The sequence below is a fragment of the Narcine bancroftii genome, chromosome 3, assembly GCF_036971445.1.
Source record: "Narcine bancroftii isolate sNarBan1 chromosome 3, sNarBan1.hap1, whole genome shotgun sequence".
NCBI lineage: Eukaryota > Metazoa > Chordata > Chondrichthyes > Torpediniformes > Narcinidae > Narcine > Narcine bancroftii.
Genome location: NC_091471.1, coordinates 61925282 through 61951794, shown reverse-complemented (window position 1 = coordinate 61951794; position 26513 = coordinate 61925282). Strand labels below are relative to the sequence as shown.

The following is a 26513-nucleotide window of genomic DNA, read 5'->3' as shown; positions in this document are numbered from 1 at the left end:
CCTGCTATTCCCCATTAAACCTCAGCTGCTCACCTGCTACCTCACACTTCTAGCCACAGAGCACCAGACATCAGGAGAGACAGTCACACTCTAGCTGCATCTCTCCATCATGCATAGGGTTAAATCTGAGGATGCCACCCACAAGGAGGACTGTGCCCAATGGTCCTCCATACTTAAATGGAAATGGTACATAGCGGATTGTGCAGAGGCTGATCCTGAAGAGGTGAGATGCTTACATGGACAGGTCATATCCCTGCTCGAAAGTGATGTGCTCCCACCTGGATTACCTGCAGTGCAGCCTTTCCCCCATGGCCTGGGGTCAACTATTCAACACCCTAGTCACCAGACAGCAGCAAGAAGCTTTGTTTACTGATGGCTCCAGCGGTGGAAATGCAGCAAACAGTGTGGAAGGTGATGGCGCTCCACCCCGTCATGGGTAAAACACTTACACAAGAAGGGGCAAAGGGCTATCGAGCTTATGGCTGTCACACTCATCCTAAAAGAGACTACATTGATTTCTAAGCTGCGGCAAATGGCATGGCAGTATGCTAGCACTCACTCTGAGCTGAGCAATCCTGGACCCTTGGCATCATGGGTGCACTGTAAAAGTGGGCATATGGGGATGTGAAGATGGGCAGAGGGTCTCACTCTCCCATGATGAAGCAAGAACAGTGGTGGTCAATTGCCCGATTTGTCAATGAGTAAATCCAAGGGGGTGGACAACAGCCCTCAGAGCCGCATTCAACTGGGCACAAGAGCGAGTCAGGTATGGCAAATTGACTATAAAAGCCCTCTCCCACACCAAAATAAAAAGCAGTACGTCCTCACAATGGTCGACACATATTCAGGTGTCCTGGTGGTGGTGCCCTGACAGCGGGGTGACCAGGACAGCACCATTAAAGAGCTATAATGTCTCTCTTCCATTTATGGAGCACCATAGGAGGTACTGACTGACCAGAGCTCACACTTCACAGGGACAGAAGTACAGGAATGGACAGTATCTAGTGGCTGCTGCATATCCCCTACCTGAAGAAAAGCACTCAGCAGCACAAGGGCAGCTTATTTCCCCACTGCCATCAGATTCCTGAATGATCAATGAACCTTACTTTGACTTTTTGTGCACTATTTTTATTTATTCTTATAAGGTGGTTTATAAAAATGTTTGCACTGTGATGCTGCCGCAAAACAAGTTTTGTGACTTGTTCATGACAATAAATTCTGATTCTGACTCCAATGAAGGCAAGAATGCCAAAATGCTTTCTTTACCACCTTGTCCACTTTCAAGGATGATGCATCAGTACTCCAAGGATTCTCTGTTCCACAATACTCTCCAGGGCCCTACCATTTGCCTTGGTTTGACTTACTAAAGTGCAACCCCACAAACTTGTTAAAAGTTCAATTCTATTTGCCACTCCTTGGCTGACCTTCCCAACTGACCTGGATCTTGTTGTAAATTTAAATATCTTCCTCGCTGTCCACTACACCACCAATTTTGGTGTCATCTGCTAGGTCAAGAGCAAACAGTTCATATAATATGTTCTCTGAACAAGAGGAGTTGCTGCATGGAAAAACCATTCAACTGCTCTGCCATTTTAATCAGATGCTTATTCATCTTTTAACTTAATGATTGCACTTATAAGCTTAACATCTAAATAATTACTGATCTATGCCTTAAGTATATTGAGCAACTTAGCATTCACAGTCCTCTTGTGTAGAGAATTTCAAAATGGCACAATTTAAAAGTGAATATTTTTATAATCTGTGTACTGAGTGGCTACACCATTACCTTGAAAATTATTTGATACACTTCTCTCACTAATTCTATACTTACATTGTCAAAGCCCTTAAGAGTATAAAAATAAAACCAGAAAATGCTAGAAACACTCTGCAGGATAGGCAGTAACTTTGGAAAGAGAAATAGGTGAACATTTCAGGAGTACTCTGTAGCACCCTTAAGTTCCTCAGAGTACACATGCAGAAGGACTTCTGAAGTTAGCACATTGAGAAGATGGCATGATGACAGGTTCACTTTCTCAAAAGTCTGAGGAAGTTTGGCTTGTCTTTGAATATTCTATCAAACATCTACAAGCACAGTAGAGAGAATATGTGGTCTGGTTGCATCATGGCCTGGTTTGGTGATTTCAGTCCCAGAATACAGAAGGCTGCAGGTCCATTATGGGCTCTAACCTCCCTTCTATTGAATACATCTGTCTCTGCCTCAAGAAGACATTCAACATTATAAAGGAGCTCTATCACCTTAGTCCCAACCTCTACTTGCTGCTATCTTCCAGAAAAATGTGCATAAGCCTGAAGTCTTGCACTTCCAACTTTAAGAACTGTATTTTTTTCAGTGGCTTTCATGTTCTTGAACCCCCCCCCCCCCCCCCCCGCCCTCCCTCCCTCCCTCCCTCCCTCCCTCCCTTATTTCCCTCAACATAAATTATTCTGGGACTCCAAAAAGATCTGTCTGCAGGATTGCACTCTTTAATTTACTGAACTGTTTTCTTGAGTCACGGTAACTGAGTATTTATTATTTATCTTTCAAATCTCTTTTCATACTTGGGTAGTTTTTTTTAAAATTTTTTTCTTTTTCACACGATAAACCATATTGACCAAGATACATACAGACATTTTTCTTCTGAAATATATAGTGTCGTTTTCTCCCCCTTTTTCCCCCTCCCTTCCCTCCCTCCCTTACTCCCTTTCCCATTTATTTAAAGTTCAAACTATAAGATACATTAAACCCGTTAAACAATGTTGTCACTCAATAAAAATAAACAAGAAATTTTACTGAGTCAGTTCTTTTCATTATCTTCTCCTTCTGTCATTTTAGGTGGTGGAAGTCCACGGTAGGATTTCTCTATTGTGTTTCATGTATGGCTCCCATATTTGTTCAAATATTGTAATGTTATTTCTTAAATTATATGTTATTTTTTCTAATGGAATACATTTATTCATTTCTATATACCATTGTTGTATTCTCAAGTTATCTTCTCATTTCCAGGTTGACATAATACATTTTTTTGCTACAGCTAGGGCTATCATAACAAATCTTTTTTGTGCTCCATCCAAATTGAGTCCAAATTCTTTGTTTCTTATATTACTTAGGAGGAAGATCTCTGGGTTTTTTGGTATATTGCTTTTTGTGATTTTATTTAATAACTGGTTTAGATCTTCCAAAAATTTTTTTACTTTCTCACATGTCGAAATTGCATGAATTGTTGTTCCCATTTCCTTTTTACAGCGAAAACATCTGTCTGATACTGTTGGGTCCCATTTATTTAACTTTTGAGGTGTGATGTATAGCCTGTGTATCCAGTTATATTGTATCATACGTAACCTCGTGTTTATTGTATTTCTCATAGTTCCAGAGCATAGCTTCTCCCATGTTTCCTTCTTTATCTTTATGTTTAGATCTTGTTCCCATTTTTGTTTAGTTTTACCATTTGTTTCCTCATTCTCCTTTTCTTGCAGTTTGATGTACATGTTTGTTACAAATTTTTTGATTATTATTGTCTCTGTAATCACATATTCAAAATTGCTTCCTTCTGGTAACCTCAGACTGTTTCCCAATTTGTCCTTCAAGTAGGTTTTCAGTTGGTAGTATGCAAACATTGTATCGTGAGTTATATTATATTTATCGTTCATTTGTTCAAAGGATAATAATTTATTTCCTGAAAAACAATTTTCTATTCTTTTGATCCCTTTTCTCTCCCATTCTCTAAAGGAAAGGTTATCTATTGTAAAAGGGATTAGCTGATTTTGCGTCAATATTAGTTTTGGTAGTTGGTAATTTGTTTTATTCCTTTCTACATGAATCTTCTTCCAAATGTCGAGCAGATGATGCAATACCGGTGAATTCCTACGTTGTACCAATTTTTCATACCATTTATATAGTATATGTTCAGGTATCTTCTCCCCTATTTTATCTAGTTCTAATCTAGTCCAATCTGGTTTTTCCCTTGTTTGATAAAAATCTGATAGGTATCTTAATTGTGCGGCTCTATAATAATTTTTAAAGTTTGGTAGTTGTAAGCCTCTTTGTTTGTACCATTCTGTTAATTTATCTAGTGCTATCCTCAGTTTCCCCCCTTTCCATAAAAATTTCCTTATTATTTTCTTTAACTCCTTGAAGAATTTCTCTGTTAGGCGTATTGGTAATGACTGAAATAGGTATTGTATCCTTGGGAAAATGTTCATTTTAATACAGTTTATCCTTCCTATCAGTGTTAGTGGTAAGTCTTTCCAATGCTCTAAGTCGTCTTGTAATTTTTTCATTAATGGATGGTAATTGAGTTTATATAGATGGCCGAGGTTTTTATTTATTTGTATATCTAAGTATCGTATTGCTTGCGTTTGCCATCTAAATGGCGATTCTTTCTTAAACTTTGAGAAATCCGCATTATTCATTGGCATTGCTTCACTTTTATTTGCGTTGATCTTGTACCCCAACACTTCTCCATATTCCTTCAATTTCCTATGTAATTCTTTTATTGATATTTCTGGTTCTGTTAAGTATATTATAAAGTCATTTGCAAATAGACTGATTTTATATTCCTTCTTTTTTATTTTTATCCCTTTTATTTTATTTTCTGTTCTTATCAGTTCTGCAAGTGGTTCTATAGCTAACACGAACAGTGAGGGAGATAGTGGACATCCCTGCCTTGTTGATCTGCTTAAGTTAAATTGTTTTGATATATATCCATTTACTGTCACTTTCGCCAATGGCCCCTTATATAATGCTTTAATCCAATTAATATATTTCTCTGGTAAGCTGAATTTTTGTAGTACTTTGAATAAATAATTCCATTCTACTCTGTCAAAAGCCTTCTCTGCGTCTAAAGCAACCGCTACTGTTGGAGTTTTATTTCCTTCTACTGCATGAATTAAGTTAATAAATTTACAGATATTGTCTGTTGTTCGTCTTTTTTTAATAAATCCAGTTTGGACTAGATTTACTATTTTTCGTACATAGTCGGCTAATCTGTTTGCTAATAGTTTAGCTATTATCTTATAACCTGTGTTAAGTAAAGATATTGGTCTATATGACGCTGGTGCAAGTGGATCTTTCCCTGTCTTTGGTATTACTGTAATTATTGCTGTTTTGCATGAATCTGGTATGCTTTGTGTTTTATCAATCTGGTTAATTACTTCCAGAAGGGGAGGAATTAATAAGTCTTTAAATGTTTTATAGAATTCTATTGAGAATCCATCCTCTCCTGGTGTTTTATTGTTCGATAGTTTTTTTATTATCTCCTGTAATTTTTCTATTTCAAATGGTTTTATTAATTTATTTTGCTCCACTGTAATTTTGGTAGTTCAATTTTAGTTAGAAATTCATTTATTTTGTCTTCTTTCCCTTCGTTTTCAGTTTGATATAGTTGCTCGTAGAATTCCCTGAAGTTTGCATTGATCTCCGTTGGATTATATGTAATTTGTTTGTCCTTTTTCCTTAATGCCAATAACATTCTTTTAGTTTGTTCTGTCTTAAGCTGCCACGCTAGAATTTTGTGCATTTTTTCTCCTAGCTCATAATATTTCTGTTTTGTCTTCATTATGTTCTTCTCCACCTTATATGTTTGTAGTGTTTCATATTTTATTTTTTTATCTGCCAATTCTCTTCTGTGAGTAGTATATTCCTTTATTGCTAATTCTTTTTCTATATTTATTATTTCCCTTTCCAAATGTTCTGTTTCCCAATTATAGTCCTTCTTCATCTTAGTTACATAACTTATTATTTGCCCTGTGATGAATGCTTTCATTGCGTCCCATAGTATAAACTTATCTTTCACTGATTCCGTATTTATTTCAAAGTACATTTTAATTTGTACTCAATTAATTCTCTAAAATCCTGTCTTTTAAGTAGCATGGAGTTCAATCTCCATCTATACATTCTTGGTGGGATGTCCTCTAGCTCTATTGCCAATAACAGGGGTGAGTGGACCGATAATAGTCTATTCTGTTTTCCTAACTCTCCCTTGAATGTGGGCTGATAACAGGAATAGGCCTATCCTTGAGTATGTTTTATGTCTGCCCGAATAATATGAATATTCCTTTTCCTTTGGGTGTTGTTTCCTCCATATGTCCAAAAGTTGCATTTCTTGCATCAATTTAATTATAAATTTGGTTACTTTGTTCTTTCTGTTAGTTTTTTTTCCAATTTTATCCATGTTTGTATCCAAATTAAGGTTAAAATCCCCTCCTATTAGTATGTTCCCTTGCTTGTCTGCTATCTTCAAAAAGATATCTTGCATAAATTTTTGATCTTCTTCATTAGGTGAATATACATTGAGTAAATTCCAAAATTCTGAATATATCTGACATTTTATCATTATATATCTCCCTGCTGGATCTATTATTTCCTCTTCTATTTTGATTGGTACATTTTTATTGATTAATATAGCTACTCCTCTGGCTTTTGAATTATATGATGCTGCTGTTACATGTCCTATCCAATCTCTCTTTAATTTCTTGTGCTCCACTTCAGTTAGATGTGTTTCTTGTACGAATGCTATATCATTTTTTTTCTTTTTTCAGTAAATTTAACAGTTTCTTCCTTTTGATTTGGTTATGTATTCCATTAATATTTAAAGTCATATAGTTCTACATAGGCATTTCATACTTTGTTTATCTTTCCTTTCTGTTTCCTCATCACCACCTTCCCTTCTTATCCATTTCTGCTTTCTTTTTTTGAACACATTATAAGACAACATTTCTAAAACATAAAATATTTGCACTATTCTCATATCTAAAATTCCTTTAACCCAAATAGTCTCTCCCCTTCCTGAGTTGCCCTTTGTCCCTTGTCGGGCAACCACATCTCCCCTCTCCATTTGGATTTGCGAATTCACTCGCAAGCGTCAACTGATTTCGCAGTGACTGTAATTCTTCCCCACCCAGCCCCCCCAGAAAAGATTTTAATCTTCATATATAACAAAGGTCACTCTCTTAATTCCCTCCTTACTTCCCTTTCTTAGTTCTTACCTATACTCTATTTTTTAAATATATATACATATATATATACATACACATATATATATACCTACATACACACATACATATAGTTTGTTGTCATTTTTGTTCTTGTTTCATCTCTTCATCTCTCTGTCTGTTTTGTAGTTGTTCTGCAAATTTTCATGCTTCTTCCGGATCCGAGAATAGTTTGTTTTGCTGCCCCGGAATAACTATTTTAAGTACTGCTGGGTATTTTAACATAAATTTATAACCTTTTTTCCATAGGGTCGTTTTTGCTACATTGAACAACTCCTTTCTCTTCTTCAGGAGTTCAAAACTTATATCTGGATAGAAAAAATTTTTTTGACCCTTGTATTCCAGTGGTTTTTTGTCTTCTCTTATTTTTTTCGTTGCCTTCTCCAATATATTTTCTCTTGTTGTATATCTTAGGAATTTTACTAGAATGGATCTTGGTTTTTGTTGTGGTTGTGATTTAGGGGCTAATGTTCTGTTTGCCCTTTCTATTTCCATTTCTTTCTGTAATTTTGGTCTTCCTAGGACCCTGGGGATCCATTCTTTTATAAATTCTTTCATATTTTTGCCTTCTTCATCTTCCTTAAGGCCCACTATCTTTATATTGTTTCTTCTATTATAATTTTCCATTATATCTATCTTCTGAGCTAACAGCTCCTGTGACACCTTAACTTTTTTTTATCAGATTCTTCTAATTTCTTTGTTAAGTCATCTACTTCCATTTCTATGGCTGTTTCTCGTTCTTCCACCTTGTCTACTCTTTTTCCTATATCTGTCATGATCATCTCTAATCTATTCACTTTTTCTTCTGTACTTTTTATTCTTCTTTTTATTTCACTGAATTCTTGTGACTGCCATTCTTTTACTGCTTCCATATATTCTTTAAAAAAACATATATCTATGTACTTGCCCTTCCCTTCATCTTCCATTTCTCTGTGTTCTTCCTCCTCTTCTTCTGAGTCCACTCCAGGATCTGTGTCCTCTGTCTCTTCTGGTTTTCTTGTTGGGTTGTTTGTTTTATTTTGTTGGGTATTTTTGGTCTTCTTATTTTTATTAGAAGTGTCTTGATGTTGGTCTTCTTCCTCTGGGTTGGTCATCTGTTGTTTCTTTGATTTCTTATTTTTATTCTCTTCTTTCTTGTTCTCGTTATTTTCTATGTTTTCCTCTTGCTGTTGTGTCGTAGTTGCCTGTTTCAGCTGTGGAGATCTACTCCTCAGCTGGTCACCCCTCCCGTCAGTGTTATTTTTGTCTTGCGCATCGCGCTTGCGCACTTTTGTTTAGCTCAGTGAGCCATTTTTGTTGTCCCGAGTTCGGGGCTTTGACTGACCTCAGGGAGCGGGCTTCTTTCTCCACGGCAGGCCTCCTCGGACAGGTAAGGCCTTCACCTTCTTCTTCCAACGTCTTTCCTTCTTTTCTTCCCGTTGTTTTTGGCTTTTCTTTCTTCGCTGCCATTTTCTCCACACTTTTACTTTCACTTTGTTTTGGTTTTTATGTTTGTGCCTTTGCTTTTTCTCTATCTTTTTTTTACTTTTCTGATGAGGGCTGGAGTTCCCCTACCGGCCACTACTCTATCACGTGACTCCCCTTACTTGGGTAGTTTTGTGGTTCTTTTTTACACCTGTTTGGCTATGGCTGATGTATGTAGTTTTGTGTTTGACAATAAACTGTTTTTCGTTATATATATAAATAAATTTAACTCCCACCTTTTGTGCCCTGGATTTGGTTTAAAATATTGTCACTCTGCTCTTTGATCGTGAGTGTGCTTCAACCTTGATTGGCTTCTATGAATTTCAGTCCAACCTATCTAAATGACTGTGGTGGAACATGGTGTTGCGGGCGCCTGCTGAACTGGTCGCCCCGCCCCTGAGAGACCCCCAATCAAAGCCTTTGGCCCTTCCTTTGTGTCTGTGAGTGGCCACTGGTCGCTTCATTTTCCTCGGACGGCGAAAATAGCAAACTCTCTTTCCAGTTTAAGAATCAGTATGTGTGCTTACAAAATGTTTTCCTGAATGAAAAGAAAGTAAATCCTACACTCTGCTACGCTTACAGATACAGTGAATGATCAGTCGCAACGCGGAAATGCTGGAGGAACTCAGCAAGTCTCGCAGCGTCCATAGAAGGTCAAGAAATATTCCCCATGTTTCGGGCCTGAGCCCCTTTTCAAAGTATGAAGAAGGAAGCAGTTCAGGGCCTCGGGTCCGAAACATCAGTGACCTGTCTTTGCCACCCGTGCTGTGTGACCTGCTGACTTCCTCCTATGCTTTTACTGCAAGCTCAACGTCTGTAAACGTTCGTAATTCACTTCATAGTAAATAATCAATCCATCCGGAGCAAGCCAGAAAAAAAAAAAGAAAGCAGGTTATGCCCGAATTGTCAGGTGCCAGGAGCGCTGTTGGTGGGTTGAAAAAAAGATATCAACACGGAAGGTAGAGTGAACTACAACTCCCAGGGTACAATGGGGCGGTCAGCCGGAAACCCCGCCCCCGCTTTCCCATTGGTTGAAGATTGGGCCCGTGGGCCCTGGTGGTGTTGACGCGGGGAAACGGTTGCGCAGGAACGACTTTCTAATGTGATTCGGAGCGAAGCAGTGTTCCGTCTCCCTCCATGTTGTGCTGCCAGAGAGCTATTTAATTAGCTGCATTGCGACGACAGAGAGCCTGGTGAGTTCTTGGTTTCAAAATTCCCTCTGGCTGGAGAGGCCTATTTTAAATTAGCGATGTGGAAAGCGTAATTCTTGTGTTCGTGCGCCTGCCAGTCTAGTTCTGGCACTGAGGACTAAAGTTGGGGGTTATTAGTTATCTCATGTCCACCCGTGCCAACGAGTGTATTATTATTCCCTTGGTGTCGATGTGATTATTTTTCGTATGCGGGAAGTAGTGCAAGGTTCAGGATTCGGTGAACCAGCACTAAAAAGACATTGGGACGTTTCAATGCATCTCGCCCTTTCAGGAAATAGTATTGGGTTCTTTTTAATTTTGTGTCTTATTCTAAGTTATCCCATGTTCTTCAACACCGTTTCATGAGAAATTCGAGCTTTCCAATTTTCCAGTTAACAATGGGCGTTCGCTGCCACCAGCTCCAGCAACCTGCGTACTATCCTGACCTCTGGTGCTATTTGTGTGGAATTTACATACTGCCCTGTTTTGGGTAATCTTGACCTAGAACAGATCAATCTAACCATTCCCTCACACCCCATAACTCTCTATTTGTGTGGAATTTACATACTGCCCTGTTTTGGGTAATCTTGACCTCGAACAGATCAATCTAACTAACCATTCCCTCTCACCCCATAACTCTCTATTTGTGTGGAATTTACATACTGCCCTGTTTTGGGTAATCTTGACCTCGAACAGATCAATCTAACTAACCATTCCCTCTCACCCCATAACTCTCTATTTGTGTGGAATTTACATACTGCCCTGTTTTGGGTAATCTTGACCTAGAACAGATCAATCTAACCGTTCCCTCACACCCCATAACTCTCTATTTGTGTGGAATTTACATACTGCCCTGTTTTGGGTAATCTTGACTTAGAACAGATCAATCTAACCATTCCCTCACACCCCATAACTCTCTATTTGTGTGGAATTTACATACTGCCCTGTTTTGGGTAATCTTGACCTCGAACAGATCAATCTAACTAACCATTCCCTCTCACCCCATAACTCTCCATTTGTGTGGAATTTACATACTGCCCTGTTTTGGGTAATCTTGACCTCGAACAGATCAATCTAACTAACCATTCCCTCTCACCCCATAACTCTCTATTTGTGTGGAATTTACATACTGCCCTGTTTTGGGTAATCTTGACCTAGAACAGATCAATCTAACTAACCATTCCCTCATACCCCATAACTCTCTATTTGTGTGGAATTTACATACTGCCTTCTTTCTTTGGGGTAATCTTGACCTAGAACAGATCAATCTAACCATTCCCTCTCACTCCATAACTCTCTATTTGTGTGGAATTTACATACTGCCCTGTTTTGGGTAATCTTGACCTCGAACAGATCAATATAACCATTCCCTCACACCCTATAACTCTCTATTTGTGTGGAATTTACATACTGCCTTCTTTCTTTGGGGTAATCTTGACCTCGAACAGATCAATCTAACTAACCATTCCTTTACACCCCATAACTCTCTATTTGTGTGGAATTTACATACTGCCTTGTTTTGGGTAACCTTGACCTAGAATAGATCAATCTAACCATTCCCTCACACCCCATAACTCTCTATTTGTGTGGAATTTACATACTGCCTTGTTTTGGGTAATCTTGACCTAGAACAGATCAATCTAACCATTCCCTCACACCCCATAGCTCTCCATTTTCTTACACTCATGTGTCTATCTGAGTCTTTTAATTATTACTATATCGGCCTTTACCACCACCCCCTGACGGTGTGTACTTTTTATTAAAAAAGAAAAACTGCCTTGGACATTTCCCCTAAACTTTCCTCCATGTTATTGGCAATTGCTGCCCCTGGAGTAAAGGTGCTGGCTGTCCACTCCATTGTCTGCTTCTCATAACCTCATAAACCTATTAAGTCACCTCTCATCCATAGAGAAAGGTCCTTGCTTACTCAGCCTTTCGTATGAATTGAGGGGTGTGGTCATGCAAAGGACCCAGGTAGTTGTGGATTGGAAGGACTCTGAGAAAATCGACTAAAAGGATGATTCAAAGTCATCAGGCAAAAAAAATGAGGAACCCCAAAAGTCGCTGAGATCATCAACAGAAAGTCCACAAGGGAATGGTGAAGAAGGTGCAGCCATGAAACTGGAAGAAACCCAAAGAGATGGGGGCATTGACACATGTTCAAAAAGTGCTAGAAAAGATGGAGATTCGGAATGGAATATTCTCTAAAGTAAAAAATGTACAGAGAGGTGTGGCAGAAAAAATACCAGTGATGTTGATGACCATTGAAAATCTAATGAATCGAATGGACCAGGTTGATAGCAACCCATGACAAGCTAAAGACCCTGGAGAAAAATGCAAAGAAATGGAAACGAAAAACAACTGCTGAGGGGGATGTCACGTGATGCCATAGGGTTAGGTTGTAGGAGTCTGACCTTCCTGGTAAACTATAAAAAAAGTACCGAATAAGCAATTTTTTAAACTATTAAAAACTTTTAAAGTGCATTTAAATACTGCTACGAGATTTTAAAAATGCCTCCAAAGAAAGATAAAATTACTGGAGCCCGACGTGAAGAGAAGGAGATCTGAGGCCTATCGCAAGCCTGAAGCAGGGAGCTAGCAGTTGAGCTACTCGCTGGGGGAGTGACCCTGTCGAAGGAACTTCTGCCGATACCCCTCTTCCACAGCAGCGGAGATATGGTGTTAGGGAAGAACCCAGAAGTGGATCGTGCATGTGCGAAGAGCTGGGGCCTTCAGAGACATAATCAGAAGAAGGGGATTTCTAACCCAGAATTATTTTTAATTTCAGCACAATTACAAGCAGATATTAGAAGCAGAACATAGTGAGAATTTTATCTGATCATTCGTCTTTATTAATGACAATTGTAATGCCTGATAAAGCGAAATAGGTTTAGAGATAGAGATTAAACTCATTATTATTAAAAATAACAAATTTTTGTGATTTTTTTAAATTATAAGACTTTCATTTATTTTGTGATACAAACTTGAACTCTGTAATAAGATTTCTAAGTTTGTAATACAAGATGTTTTGAAAGCTTTACTTCCAAAATTAAGATGGATTATATGAAAGAACTGGATCAATTAGAAAAAGAAATAACAGTTTTGGAAAAAGGTCTTCAAAGGAGAAGTTCTGAGGATAAATATATGCAACTAATTAATAAAATACAATACATTACAAACAGTAAAAGTGATTACAGGAACCAAATAGAGGCACTTAAGAATTATTAAACAGGGAGTGCATTAATCTAGACAGAATTGGGAGTTGGATATGAATATTACAATTGATGAGCAAAGATGGTTGGATGTCTGTCAAGATTGTATGACAAAAACTATTAATGTAAGATATAGAATAGTTCACTGCAATTTTTTTTATTAATGACAAGCTATACTTGACACCTCAAAAATTGAATAGAATGAAATCAGATCAATTTTTTAGGTGTGGTGAAGAGATGCATACGTTCTTGCATTCAACTTGGTTATGTCCCGAGGTACAGCCTTTTTGGATGGATTTAGGAAGTTTCTTTGAACAAGTTACAGGTATTGTATTTCTGCAGAACCAAAATTTATTTCTGTTGGGAAATATAGAAGGGACAAGACCTATCAATATATCAAATGAAATTTGTTAAAATAGCATTAGCGGTGGCAAGGAAATGTATTGCAGTGACTTGGAAATCGGATTCATATTTGGGTATGGGAAGGTGGAATGCACAAATTCAAAGCTGTATCCCCTTGTAGAAAATCATATATAATTTGAGAAATAAATATGGTATATTTTTGAAAATTTTGGGTATAAAGATGTTCTAGTATGTTGGAAAGTGATCCTCTGAGCAGTCCATTATACTTTTTTTTCCTTGTATTGCAATATATTCTTTTCATATATTATTTTTTGTGGGTGAGGGGTATTGTTTTGTATAATTGTTTATTAATTACATGTATGGAAATTTTAAAATAAAATATTCCAAAAAAATAACTGCTGCTAGATAAAATCAACCACATGAAAAACTTCCTGTGGAAGAAATAATGCTGGAATCATCTGAGCTTCTTTGAGGAATGGATCCCACGAATATTAGGAGCAGGACGATGCAAGGAGAGTCTGTTGTGGAGAGAGCTCACTGAAACCTTGGCCCCAGAAAACAGGAGGATTAAAGACTACAACCAGTCCTGGTAAGATTTTTAAGTTACCAGGATCAGGAGGCAACAGTAAAAGCAGCAGCTGAATATACCAGGGAAAATAGTGGCCCAATCAAGTCAGAAGGCGGAAAAATACTTTTCTTTCAAAATTTGAGTGTGAACTTTGTAAAACAAAGAAAATAATTTGATGGGGTTAAAAGACAGTTGAGAACATGGAATGTAGAGTACTCGATGCATTACCTCAGATCAGTGTGTCAGATGGACTCTGAAGCTTTTATAAATCTCAAAAGGAGGTAGAGAAGTTTCTATAAGAACTATAAGGAGGACCCAAGAATAGATTCCAGAAAGAACAGGAAAAGGACAAAGTGAACTGTAAATGTTAAAGTCTGGCTAAACGTAAAAAGGGTTGTATATTTTGAATAGTCTTGAGCAATTAATTAAAGTAATATGGAAATGTAGATAGAAGAGCTTGTAAACTCTGAATAAATCAGTCTCAAGTTGACTAATCTGGCGTGTGTGTTTGTACTACTTTAGTAGCTCTACTGTAGTAGCCACTACAATACTTCTGTTTTGATTTTAAAATAGTTTTTTTCTATTTTATGTTTGTAATGTTTTATATTCCAATTTTTTATTTTCCAAAATTTTCCATTTATCTTTTGCACCTGTTCTCTGGTATTCTTTTTCCAACTCTGTGATATTTTTCTCCAGGCCACTCACTTCTGCTTTCTTTTGGTATACAAAATTATCTGTCCTTTTAAATAACCTTCAGAGTATCCTATATTCAAAAAAATCACATGTCCCGGGCTCCACGGGACAAGATGGGATGTCACTATGAGTTTGCTGACAATCCACGGAACTGGCAGGTTTAAATTAATCCTTATGAGTGTCCCGTACCTTCCAGCAGGAGACTCAGCAGATCAATGTGCCGTTCCTTGGCACTGAGTATTTCTCTCATGTGGTCCATTAGGTGAGTATTCAGCTGTCTGTATTATGGTTCCACTCACCCACAGAACTGCGCCGGTGACAGTTCGCGATACCACACTATGCCCCTGCTCGGCCCACACAAGGCTGCTACAGTATTATAAATTTGGAGATAGAGCATGTGAAGTTTTGTCATGACATTTGAAGGTGGAGGAGACATCAAGGATGATCAATGTAATTCAAATGGGGCCTGATAAATTAACATATAATCAGAAGGAAATCAATGAAACTTTAAAAAAAAATTACACAAAACTGTATACATCAGAATTATTGGGGGATTCTAAAGAGATAGATGAATTTCTCTTGGTGATTGAGCTGCTAAAATTGGAAAATTGAAATCAGATGGAATTGGATACCCCCTTTACTAGAGAGGAGATTGAAAAGGCCTTGAATACATTACAGGGAAATAAATCACTGAGAGAAGATGGTATCCCACCTGAATATTACAGACAATTTAAAGATCTTTTGATGCTTCTTATCATGGATGTGTTAGACCATGTGGTAGAGAGTCAGACTCTCTTGGAAACCTTCTCAACTGCTATTTTTACGGTGCTACTGAAAAAGAAGAGATCTGCTAAAACCATCTTCTTAGAGATCTATTTCCTTGTTAAATGTGGATTACAAGATTTTGGCCAAAGCATGAGCTAATAGACTAGGGCAATATCTACCTAAATTGATAAATCCAGATCAGGTAGGCTTCATTTATATTTTAAAAAAAAAGACACTGTGGACAATTTGGGCAAACTACTTAATATAATTCATTTGGGTAAGTGTAAAGTAAACCAAAGTATAACTATCTCTAGATACAGAAAAGGCATTTGACCAACTAGAGTGGCTCTTTTTCTTTAAAGTTTTAAAGTATTGGAAATGTTTGGAATGGGCCGAGTATTTATTAATTGGATAAAAATTCTTTACCATGAGCCACAGGCCAAATTATAACTAATGGACAGATGTTGCAAATGTTTCCTTTGAGTAGATCCAGCAGGCAGGAGTGCCCACTGGCTCCAGGTCTCTCTGTTCTGGTGATTGAACCGCTAGCAGAAATTATCAGGAGGGACCCAGACATAAAGGGATTCAGAGTTGGCCAGGAAGAGCAAAAAATTAATTTATTTGCAGATTATGTGCTGTTATATTTATCTGACCCAGTCTAGTCTTTGGCCAAACTACAGACAAGATTGGAGAAATATGGGAGAATTTCAAGTTACGAAATTAATTTTGGAAAAAAAGTGAAATTATGCCATTAACACATTTTTATTACGGAAGATATCAAAAAGGAAGTTGGTTTAACTGGAAGGAATTGTATATTTGGGAATAATGGTAGATAATAATTACTTTGCTTGGCAAGATAAGAGGAAGATTTACAAAGATGGAAGAACCTGCCCATCACTTTAGTTTGGAGTGTTAACTGTGTGAAAATGAAAGTGTGACAGAGTATATAGATATATTTTTGGGAGATAAATTGGGAAAGTTTGTTAGAGTAAGTCACATACAACCGCTTTAAAACAGATGTTATTTGAAATATTGGAGCTCTGTTAATGCCCCACAGCCTTTGCAAGAGTTTTGGAGAGTGCCCAAGAGACTTCACTAATGGATTGTTGTTTACAAAAAGGCAACAGATGAAAGATCCTGTTGGAGCCACAGATTGTCTGGAGCTGTTCTAAGAGGATCATGTGGTTTTTAAAGCAGAGAGAGTCAAACAGGCCTTTTCTCACAGAGAGGGAGAGATCAGTTCTACAGTGTTACAGCCAGCAACAGCAGCTGGAAGATGGGTTCTTTGTTCATCCTGATCAAAGCCCTTGTGGTTCATGCAAGAGGAGAGTGTCATGATAATGAATATGTATGAGATGTACCGGAAGCCACGTGGTATGAGAGAGAGATAAGAGCACAAGCAGGAGAACAAAGGAAACTGGAAAATGAAGACACTGAGAAGTTTACCTGATAAAACTTGTGTTTGATGCTTTATTAACTTCACATTTCGGGCCACAAATGTGACATTGGCGACGAGGATGAAAGAAGCTTGAAGAAAATTAAAGACTAAAGAAGATTACAGAGGATTAAAGAGAACTTCAAGGAGATAAGAATTTTCTCTTTGACTCAGTACTTTTGGGGCTGGAATATTTCCTCATGGCTGGGGCAGACGGTGACTTTCTAACGCATAGTGGAATTGCTCATTTTGACCCAACGGGTGATGCAAGCACTGTAAATGTGAAGTGGAAGGCATGGCTGGAAGAATTTGAATCCTATGCCGACAGTCGTGGCCTATTTCTAGATACCGGTACAGTTGAACAAAAAGCGCAGAGAAGGGCGTTACTTCTTTTCACTGCGGGACCTGCAGTTCGGGAAACATTTAAGACACTTTTGAATACTGGAAGAAAGTATGAGTACCGGAAAGCGGTAGATGCATTAAATGCACACTATGTAGTGACACCGAATGCTACATTTCAACGCCATTTGTTTCGGAGAACGAGACAAGAAGATGGCCAGACAATTGCTCAGTACGTGACGAGACTACGCCAGCTAGCTGTTGGATGCAATTACATGCCAGCTGATTTGGACAACCAATTATTGGATCAAGTCGTACAGCACTGCAGATCAGATAAACTCAGAAGACGTCTACTGGAAAGAGAGAGTGAGTTGGAACTCACCGATGCTTTAACCATTGCTGCTACGTTAGAGGCTGTTGAAGGGCAATTTCATACCATGACCCTGAAAGACAACTCAAGCCAGCAAATTAAGAGGCTCCCACATCGCCATAACCAGCCAAGATATACGTCGACACAGGACGTGGAGTGTTATAGATGTGGAAACCGAGGTCACTTTGGAAAAGACCCATATTGCCCGGCCAAAGGCAAAGTTTGCAGAAAGTGTGGAGGTAAGGACCACTTTGCAAAGAAGTGCAAAATCAAGTCCAATGCAGACCAGAAGAGGAAGAGTACAACTTCCAAAGGCAAAGCCTGGGGAAAGGAAAGTATCCTGGAAAGAAAGACACCATTCGCCAGATAGACAGTGACGATGATGATACCCAGGAGGAACAGAGTTGTTACCAATTTACGTTGAATGAAGTACATCATGAGAAGGTCCCAGTGATCATTGGTGGAGTGACAGTGCAGGTCATTGTAGACTCAGGCAGTGACGGTAATGTGATTGATCAACATTTGTGGGAGAAGTTGAAAAGGAAAAAGATCATCTGTACCTCAAAGAAGTGTTCCAAGAAACTGTATCCATACACAGCAACCAAGCCATTGCAGACCATTGGATGTTTTACTGCAACTGTTGAAGCTGGAGATAAGTACACCGAAGCAGAGTTTATGGTCATAGAAGAGAGGGGAGAACCATTGCTGAGTAGAAGAAGCAAGACCTGGCAATACTTCATATTGGAGCTTATGTCAATTCAATTCAGTCATACGAGGATATGAAGCAAGAATTCCCTGCAGTCTTCCAAGGAGTAGGAAAGCTGAAAGGTCGACAACTAAAGCTAGCGGTAGATGAAACGGTCAAACCCAAGGCACAACCAATGCGCCGAACTCCGTTTGGACTTCGTGGGAAAGTTGAAGCCAAAATTAAATAATTGATCGAACAAGACATTATAGAACCGGTGGAACATTTGACACAATGGGTCAGTCCTGCAGTGATTGTACCCAAACCAAAGGGTGACATAAGACTATGTGTTGACATGAGAATGGCCAATGAAGCTATAATTAGAGAACGACACCCAACGACACCCTATACCAACAGTGGAGGAAATACTTCAAGAACAAACTACCAGCAAGGTATTCTCAAAAATTGATTTAAAATGGGGCTATCATCAATTAGAGCTGGATTCAAGTTCCCGAGATGTAACAACATTTGTGACTCACTGTGGATTGTATCGTTACAAGAGTCTATCATTTGGAATTAATGCAGCTTCGGAGATCTACCAGTATGAAATCCATCGAGTGATTCAAGGCATTCCTGGAGTTGCCAACATTTCTGACGACATCATAGTCCATGCACCAACGAAGGAAGAGCATGACCAACGGTTGAGGCGTGTACTATCTAGACTACAGGAGGCAGGCCTTACCGTGAATGGAAACAAGTGGCAGTTTTGTGTGTCAGAAATGGACTTCATGGGACACAGACTTACACGGAAAGGACTAAACCCTGCAGAGGCCAAGGTGAAAGCTATTGAAGAGGCACGTGCACCTCAGAACGCAACAGAGGTGAGGAGTTTCCTGGGATTGGTCAATTTAAGGAAACTAACCAGGAAAGGTGTACCATTTCATTTTGGACCTGAGCAGAAGAAAGCGTTCACAGCGCTGAAGCAAAGCCTGACAGATGCAAAAACTCTTGGATATTACGATCCGGCGGCATCAACCAAAGTCATAGCGGATGCCAGCCCGGTTGGTTTAGGAGCCGTGTTGGTCCAGATGCGTGATGGAGGACCAAGAATCATTGCCTATGCCAGCAGATCGTTATCAGATGTGGAAAGAAGATACTCTCAGACAGAGAAAGAAGCACTCAGACTTGTATGGGCCTGTGAGAGGTTCCATGCATATTTATACGGGATTGAATTTGAACTCATCACAGATCATAAGCCATTAGAGGTGATCTATGGACCTAGATCCTAACCATGTGCCAGAATAGAGAGATGGGTACTCAGACTACAACCCTACAAATATAAAGTAATCCACATTGCAGGGAAAACAAACATTGCAGATCCGCTGTCCAAATTGTTGAAGGATGGTGGTGCACAATCCAAGTCAGAATTGGGAACAGAAACAGAGAGCTTTGTACGCTTCGTAGCTATTCAGGCGACACCGAAAGCTGTGACTACGAAGGAAGTCGAGAGAGAATCCAAACGTGATCCAGAACTCATGGAAGTAAGAGAATGCATACAGAGTGGACAATGGGACAAGTGTACTCACAAGGCTTACATTCCCATTAGAGACGAACTTTGTTGCATTGGACAGTGTGTATTAAGAGGTTGCAGATTGGTGATACCGCAAAGATTGAGACTGAAGATCATATCCTTAGTGCATGAAGGACACCTAGGCATTGTTGGTACCAAGCAAAACCTCAGGACCAAGGTATGGTGCCCAGGTTGTGATAAAGACGCAGAGAAATTTGTTAAAACTTGTCACGGATGTCAAATCACAAGTAGGAGTAATCCGCCAGAACCGATCCGGAGTGCGCAACTCCCGACAGGACCATGGATCGACGTAGCTGTTGATTTTCTAGGACCTTTACCGACGGGTGAATCAATTATGGTAGTGATAGATTATGTAAGGTAAAAACATCATGAGATGGGACCGGAGAAGGAGTTACCCAGTACTAAGGAGTAACAGAATGCAGATGTGACCTTGTACACTCAAGATAAGCTTTGCACTAACAAGAATGACGTGCAGCAGACTAAGAGAAGGATAGCAACAGTTTATTCATTGGACAATGTAATGGTATGATAATTTACTAAATACGTATCCTGAGGTATAAAAAAAACACCACTTGCTGATAACGGCAGAATGTGCCTTCTCCAACTAACACTGTTAGTTGCAAGTGTTACAATCCAGCAATAAAGAACAAAGAACCTTGATTTCGACTCAGTCTGGTGTTTGACTCACTCATTCATGAACAAAGCAGATCTAACAATTACTACAGCAGATACTATGAGTACGTGGTGTTGAAGTCCACAACCACTGAAAAAACAATACAAGCGTTAGCAGAGATATTCGCAAGATATGGATTACCTGTTACATTATACTCTAACAATGGTCCACAAATCATTTCAGAGACATTTGCGGAATACATGAGGACCACAGGTATCCACCATCATAAAGTAACTCCGAAATGGCCGCAAGCCAACGTAGAAGTAGAGAGACAAAATCAATCCATTGAAAAACGATTGAGGATTGCACACACAGAAGGACAAAATTGACGAGAAGCATTGCTATCTTTTGTGGCTGTCTATCGAGCAACGCCTCATGCAATCACTGGAAAAAGTCCTGCAGAAGCATTTTTTGGGAGAAAAATCCGTACAAAAATGCCAGAAATAAAGGAAATCCGAGACGACCAGGAGATGAGGGACCACGATGCTGAAAAGAAAGGTGCAGCAAAGCTGTACACAGATTCAAAATGTGGAGCCAAGTACTCAGACATCATGCCAGGAGATATTGTTCTAGTGAGGCATGAAACTGGTGGTAAGCTAGACACACCTTATTGCCATCACCCCTATACTATCGTATCCAGAAGTGGCAGTATGGTGACAGTCAAGTCTCCGACTGGAGTCCTGTATAAGAGAAATGTATCAGGTGTAAAAAGGTACCAGTCCAGAGATGCATCGAGCGAAGAGGTTGAAAGGCTAATACGAGATGCTGAAACTGAGAGACCTGATGATGTTCCAGAGGCAGTTACCAGCACTCCTGATGAAGTGACTCGAGCGCCAGAAACACCCGAAGCCGTGGCGAGCAGTATTTCCGACGCTGAGAGTGAACAACCGAGAAGCAACGACAATATCGCAGGTAGGCCGAAACGAAACCGGAAAGTGCCCAAACGATACGAAGACTTTGTGCCATAGTTTTAATAAGAACTTTGGGACAGTATTTAATCTTGTATCATAAAGTGCATGTATGAGTGCTGTAGGAAGTAAACTTTATGTAGTTGAGTTATAGTATTACCATTAGTTACGATGTTTGTAAGTTTCCGAGGGATATTGGTAAGTGAAGGTAAAGTTTATATCTGATTAAAGGAGGGATGTCATGATAATGAATATGTATGAGATGTACTGGAAGTCACGTGGTATGAGAGAGAGATAAGAGCACAAGCAGGAGAACAAAGGAAACTGGAAAATAAAGACAGAAGTTTACCTGATAAAACTAGTGTTTGATGCTTTATTAACTTCACATTTCGGGCCACAAATGTGACAGAGAGGACTGGCTATGTTTCACTTGGAACAAGAGAAACAAAAAGGCACCTGAAAGAAAGAGGTTATCATTTGGAGACCCCTGAAGGGGCAAGTTTCGTCAGCAAGACACTGAAATGGCTGATGGAAGTTCATCAGTTGTTGCTCGATGGACACCCACAAATCTCTCTCTGAAAACTGACAAGAACCTTCCTGAGCAGTAACCACTTACCTTTCAAGCACCAAAGCCTGGTGAACTTTATAAATATTAAATTCTGTGCACGGTGAACTTGGAGGAATGAGGTGAGATTGGACTGTGAACCAAATAACTTTTCTGAACTTACACACACATTACATACATGTGCGCTTAGAATGAGAAGGGGTTTAAGTTAGTTTAGTTGTCGATTGTGATAAGTTAGTGTAATTTTGTTTTCATGCTTAAAGATGATTAAAAGCAACTTTTAAGTAACCATTTATCTTGGTGATTATCTATTGCTGCTGGGTTTATGGGTCCTCTGGACTCGTAACAAAAGTAATGCTGAGACTACAATTCCTTTTCTAGTCATTGCCTATTTCTTAGGAATTTTTAAAAGATGCTTAATAGTTATGTAAGACAGTTTCTTTGGAATAATAAAGAACCAAGATCTCCACTGAAAAATTGACACGGGAATATAAATTGGGAGGATGCAATATTACCAGATTTAAAAAAAAGAATATTATCTAGCAACTCAGTAGATGTTTCTCTATCCTTTTTTTGAAGAAGAGAGCTCTTCTTCATGGATCCAAATGGGATTATGTAAATATGTAATGGAGTACAACCTCCAAGGTAGAGAGAAGAAAAAAGTAAGATGCAAAATATGTAATAAACTGCATCATTATGAATTAGAAACAGAAAAATGCATTCTCAGTGACTGTAGATCATAATCCCTTGAATTTTTACATTTATCACAGCCAATATTATCAAATCTTCTGTTTTACAGCTTTGTGGGATTGCTCTCATTTGTTTCTACCAAAGCCATTATCTTGATCTCATGTTCTTTCTGCCCCATAGTATGTATTCTTGCCAGCAAATCAGACTCCTCAATAGCACTAGCCACTCCCTCACCGATTATCTCTGCTTTTTTTTGTAGCCTTGATATCTTTTTTGATTTTATCTGGTGCCTGTAAGTCCCTGATCTATGTCCTTTCTGTCCCCTTAACATTCCCTTCCTTAAGTCAATCTGCTTAATTTGTGCACTAAGTACTTGTATCCTTGTATTTGTCAATCGAATCTTCTGCTGCCCACCTTGAACTTTAAAATTTATTTTGATCAAAACTGCTCTTGACTGCCTCCAAATTTCAGGGCCACTTGAGGTATTTTTATTTCAGATTGGGGCATCAATGTGTTTTGTTTTCAGCTGGGCATTTTTTTTACTGAGAAGTTCGTGGGTTTGAATCTGAGATTTGAATGCTGCTCTGTAAAAGATTTCTGCTGTGAGACAAGACTGTCATCCTACTTTTATCCAAGTGTGTGTGTTTTTACACATGCGGATCCATCATGGCATGATTTTTCTTCTCTATTGACTCATTCCACTTTCTACAGGTCAAAGGGAATGGGTGCTCAAGCCCACTCTGTTCACGCTACTAATCCACGACTATATCACAAGCTCTAACCCTGTCATCAAGTTTGTAGATACCCAATAGTATTTGGCCTCATCACCAACAACGATGAGTCGCACTACAGAGAAGAGGTGGAACATCTTGTCATTTGGTGCAAGGGTAACAACCTGAATCTCAATGTGGATAAGACAAAGGAGGAGATGATTGTGGACTTCAAGAGGAAATACCACTGTTCACTACATATCAACAACTCTGTAGTGGAGAGCACCAAATTCCTTGGAGTTCACTTAACTAGTGACCTGTTAAGACCACAGAAACAGGCCACCTCTGCTCCTCTAGTCTGTGCCAAACCATTTTATTGTGGACACTCAATATCTCCTTGCTTGTCAGGATGGTATAACAGCAAATGCACTTCCTGAGAAGACTGAAGTGGGCAAGACTACTGACCACCATTTTGTCAACCTTCTATAGGAGCTCTATTGAGAGTGTCCTGGGTCATACTGTGGTATGGTTGCTGGAGAAAAATGGAATGGAGGTCAATCCACAAGACTAGCAGAAAGGATCCCTCCCCTACCCCGCAATTGATGTGATCTATTGGGATTGTCGTCTGAAGAAGGCATGCAAAGTTATTGAGAACCCCTTCTACCCTGCTCACAACATCTTTCAGCTGCTCCTGCTTAACAGGCTGAGGAACAGCTTCTTTCTACAGGCAGTGAGAATGCTGAACGACTAAAGGAACTGCTCACATTAACCATCTGAAACTCTAATATTCATGAAACAATATTTATTTATTTATAAATACACATGTCCTGCATATGTATTGTTTGTATGTGTTATATCCGGTTGTGTGCTTGCGTGTTTTGCACCGAGGACTGGAAAACACTGTTTCGTCGGATTGTACTTGTGCAATCAGATGACAATAAACTTGACTTAAGTTTGCCAGAAACCAATTTTGTATAATCATTATTGTGTTGGTTGAATGGGCACAATTTGTTGCTGCATTTCCTGCATTACAGAAAACACTGCACCTCCGAAGTGGCTGGAATTAACAGTGACTGAGTTTGGAATATATGAAGTGCAAAATTCCATTTCTTTGACAATCATTTGACCCACTCGTTCAAAAATCACTCATTCATTGATTGGTTAGTTAAGTTGTGGGTAATGAGGCTCTGATACAAATTTTTAAATTTGAGCTTTCTATAGTGATACTATTTTTTAATCTGTCAGAGTGAGACGCTCTTGATCTCAGCACAAACGTATTAAATTTTTACTGCGCTTGCATCTTATAATTAATTTAGTGAATTAAAAAGTAAGGTGTAGCATGCCAGTTTGGAATGGAGTTGGCTGGGCATATTGAATCATAATGATCTTCTGGTTCCTCTTGAAGCCACATGCCACCCTGACTTGGAAATATATTACCAATCCTTCATCAACAGGTTAAATAATCCTGGAACTTTCCACCCAACAATGCCGTGAGAATACCTTTACCAGAAGGTGGAAATGTGTAAAGAAATTGGCAGAGGGATGACAGCTTTTGTCAACAATGTCTCTCTTGGAAAATTGGTTTTAAAAATGTAGTTTTAAATTGGAGGTGCTTATCTGTGCAATGTGAGACATGCTTCAGGTTCAAGAATCCTGAATGATAGTGGGTGAAGAAATTGCTTTAGGTTCAGCTTGTGCTCCTGGGGTGTCATGATGTAAGGGGAGTTCTCCAATACCTGTAGTCCCTTCCATTCTAGGTTTGTGGGATCTGAAGTGCTGAGACCAATGTGTGATCTGTGGAATGGAGGAACCATTTAATTTTTGAAATGTTACAACAATCTCGTTGATTTATTGGAATCCCTGGTGCATGACTACTCAAAATAGAGAAACATTTAGGATGTTATTGAGATCCTAGAATCTACAAGAGGAAGAGACTTTTCTTGACGGTAGATGGCTTGCAGTGTACTGTTTCCACTGCTTAAATTTTTTGTCCACTAATCTAGATTCCAAATGACATCCTAAATGCTCCTCTATTTTGAGTGATTATGGAAAAATATTTTTCTCCTGTGTCTGTGCACCTTCTCCAAGTTAAATTGTTATATCTTCTTTCCCCTTTGTGCGATTGTATCATTTGATCAGCTGATGCCTACATAAAAATAAATTCAATCTCATTTTGGTTAGCTTTTGGTTCAGTCTAGCCCTCATCCGGTTGTGGATTGTTTTAGTAACCTTTATCTTTGCCCTCGTTAAAGAGGTTATTTTTATATATTTAGAAATCCATTCTATTTCTGTCTGCTGCTGAATGGCAAGAATTTCCAAAAAAATGGCAGACTTCTGAAAAATTCCTGAAAAAGTGTGGCACGGAAGGATAAAGAGCAACAGCAAAGACCAGTGGATGCTGTAGCAAGAATGCTAGCATAAAGCATAGCAGAACTGTATAAGGCAATTGAGAGTCGGGTCACTGGTGGAGTCTGAGGTCTAGTGAGTGGCTGCTGTGTGTTGGTGAGTAAAGAGTTGGGATTTTTAATTTTTTGGACCGTTTTAAAAAGCGTGCGCAGAGGGACTAGGGCCTTCATTCAGAGTTGGGTCGCTAGTGGAGTTGGAGGTCTATCGAGTGGCTGCTGTGAGTTGGTGAGTTAAAAGAGTGCTCAAAGAGTAATGGCTTAAGTGGAGTTGTTTTGCAGAACTATTTCATTGGTTAATTGAGTAAATTAACAAGGGCCAATAAAGGGAGAGGAAGGTGAAGGAGCAGCCCAGTGAGTGAGTGACACAGAAGATGAGTGGACCACTGAGGCTTTGGCTCGAGAGCCTGTTGTTGGAGGAGTAAGGTGGGTGAGCCTACTGAGTAAATCTTAGGCATTTTTACTTAAATTTTAAGGGTGAGTAATGGAGGCAGCAGCTATGGCTGGCCAATGCTCCAGTGTGGGATGTGGAAGGTCATGGACAGTCAGTCTGTCCCTGATGGCTACACCTGCAAAAAGTGCATCCTGCTGCAGCTCCTGAGAGATCATGTTAGAGAATTGGAGCTGGATGAACTACGGATCATTCGGGAGGCGGAGGCAATAATGGATAGGAGCTTCAAGGAGGCAGTCACCTTGAGACAGCAGGAATCTGATACCTGGGTGACTGTTTGTAGAGGGAAGGGAAGAGGCAGAGAGAGAGAGGAGGGCACCTCTGTGGCAGTCCCCATCAACAACAAGTATACTGCTTTAGATACTATAGGTGGCGATGACCTTCCCGGGCCAAGCTGCAGTGGTCAGTCTCTGGCACCAAGACTAGTCCTTCAGCTCAGAAAGGAAGGA

General features: G+C 39.2%; 1 protein-coding gene across 2 annotated transcripts in view; it reads left to right on the top strand.

Annotated features, from left to right (window-relative positions):
- The first annotated feature begins 8990 nt into the window (after positions 1-8990).
- myorg (myogenesis regulating glycosidase) overlaps positions 8991-26513 on the top strand; it is an 83088-nt gene continuing 65565 nt past the window's right edge. For both annotated transcript variants that reach the window (XR_011353420.1, XM_069924169.1), the window contains exon 1: positions 8991-9647. The gene's annotated coding sequence lies outside the window, so the exon portion shown is untranslated. The remainder of the gene's footprint in view (positions 9648-26513) is intronic.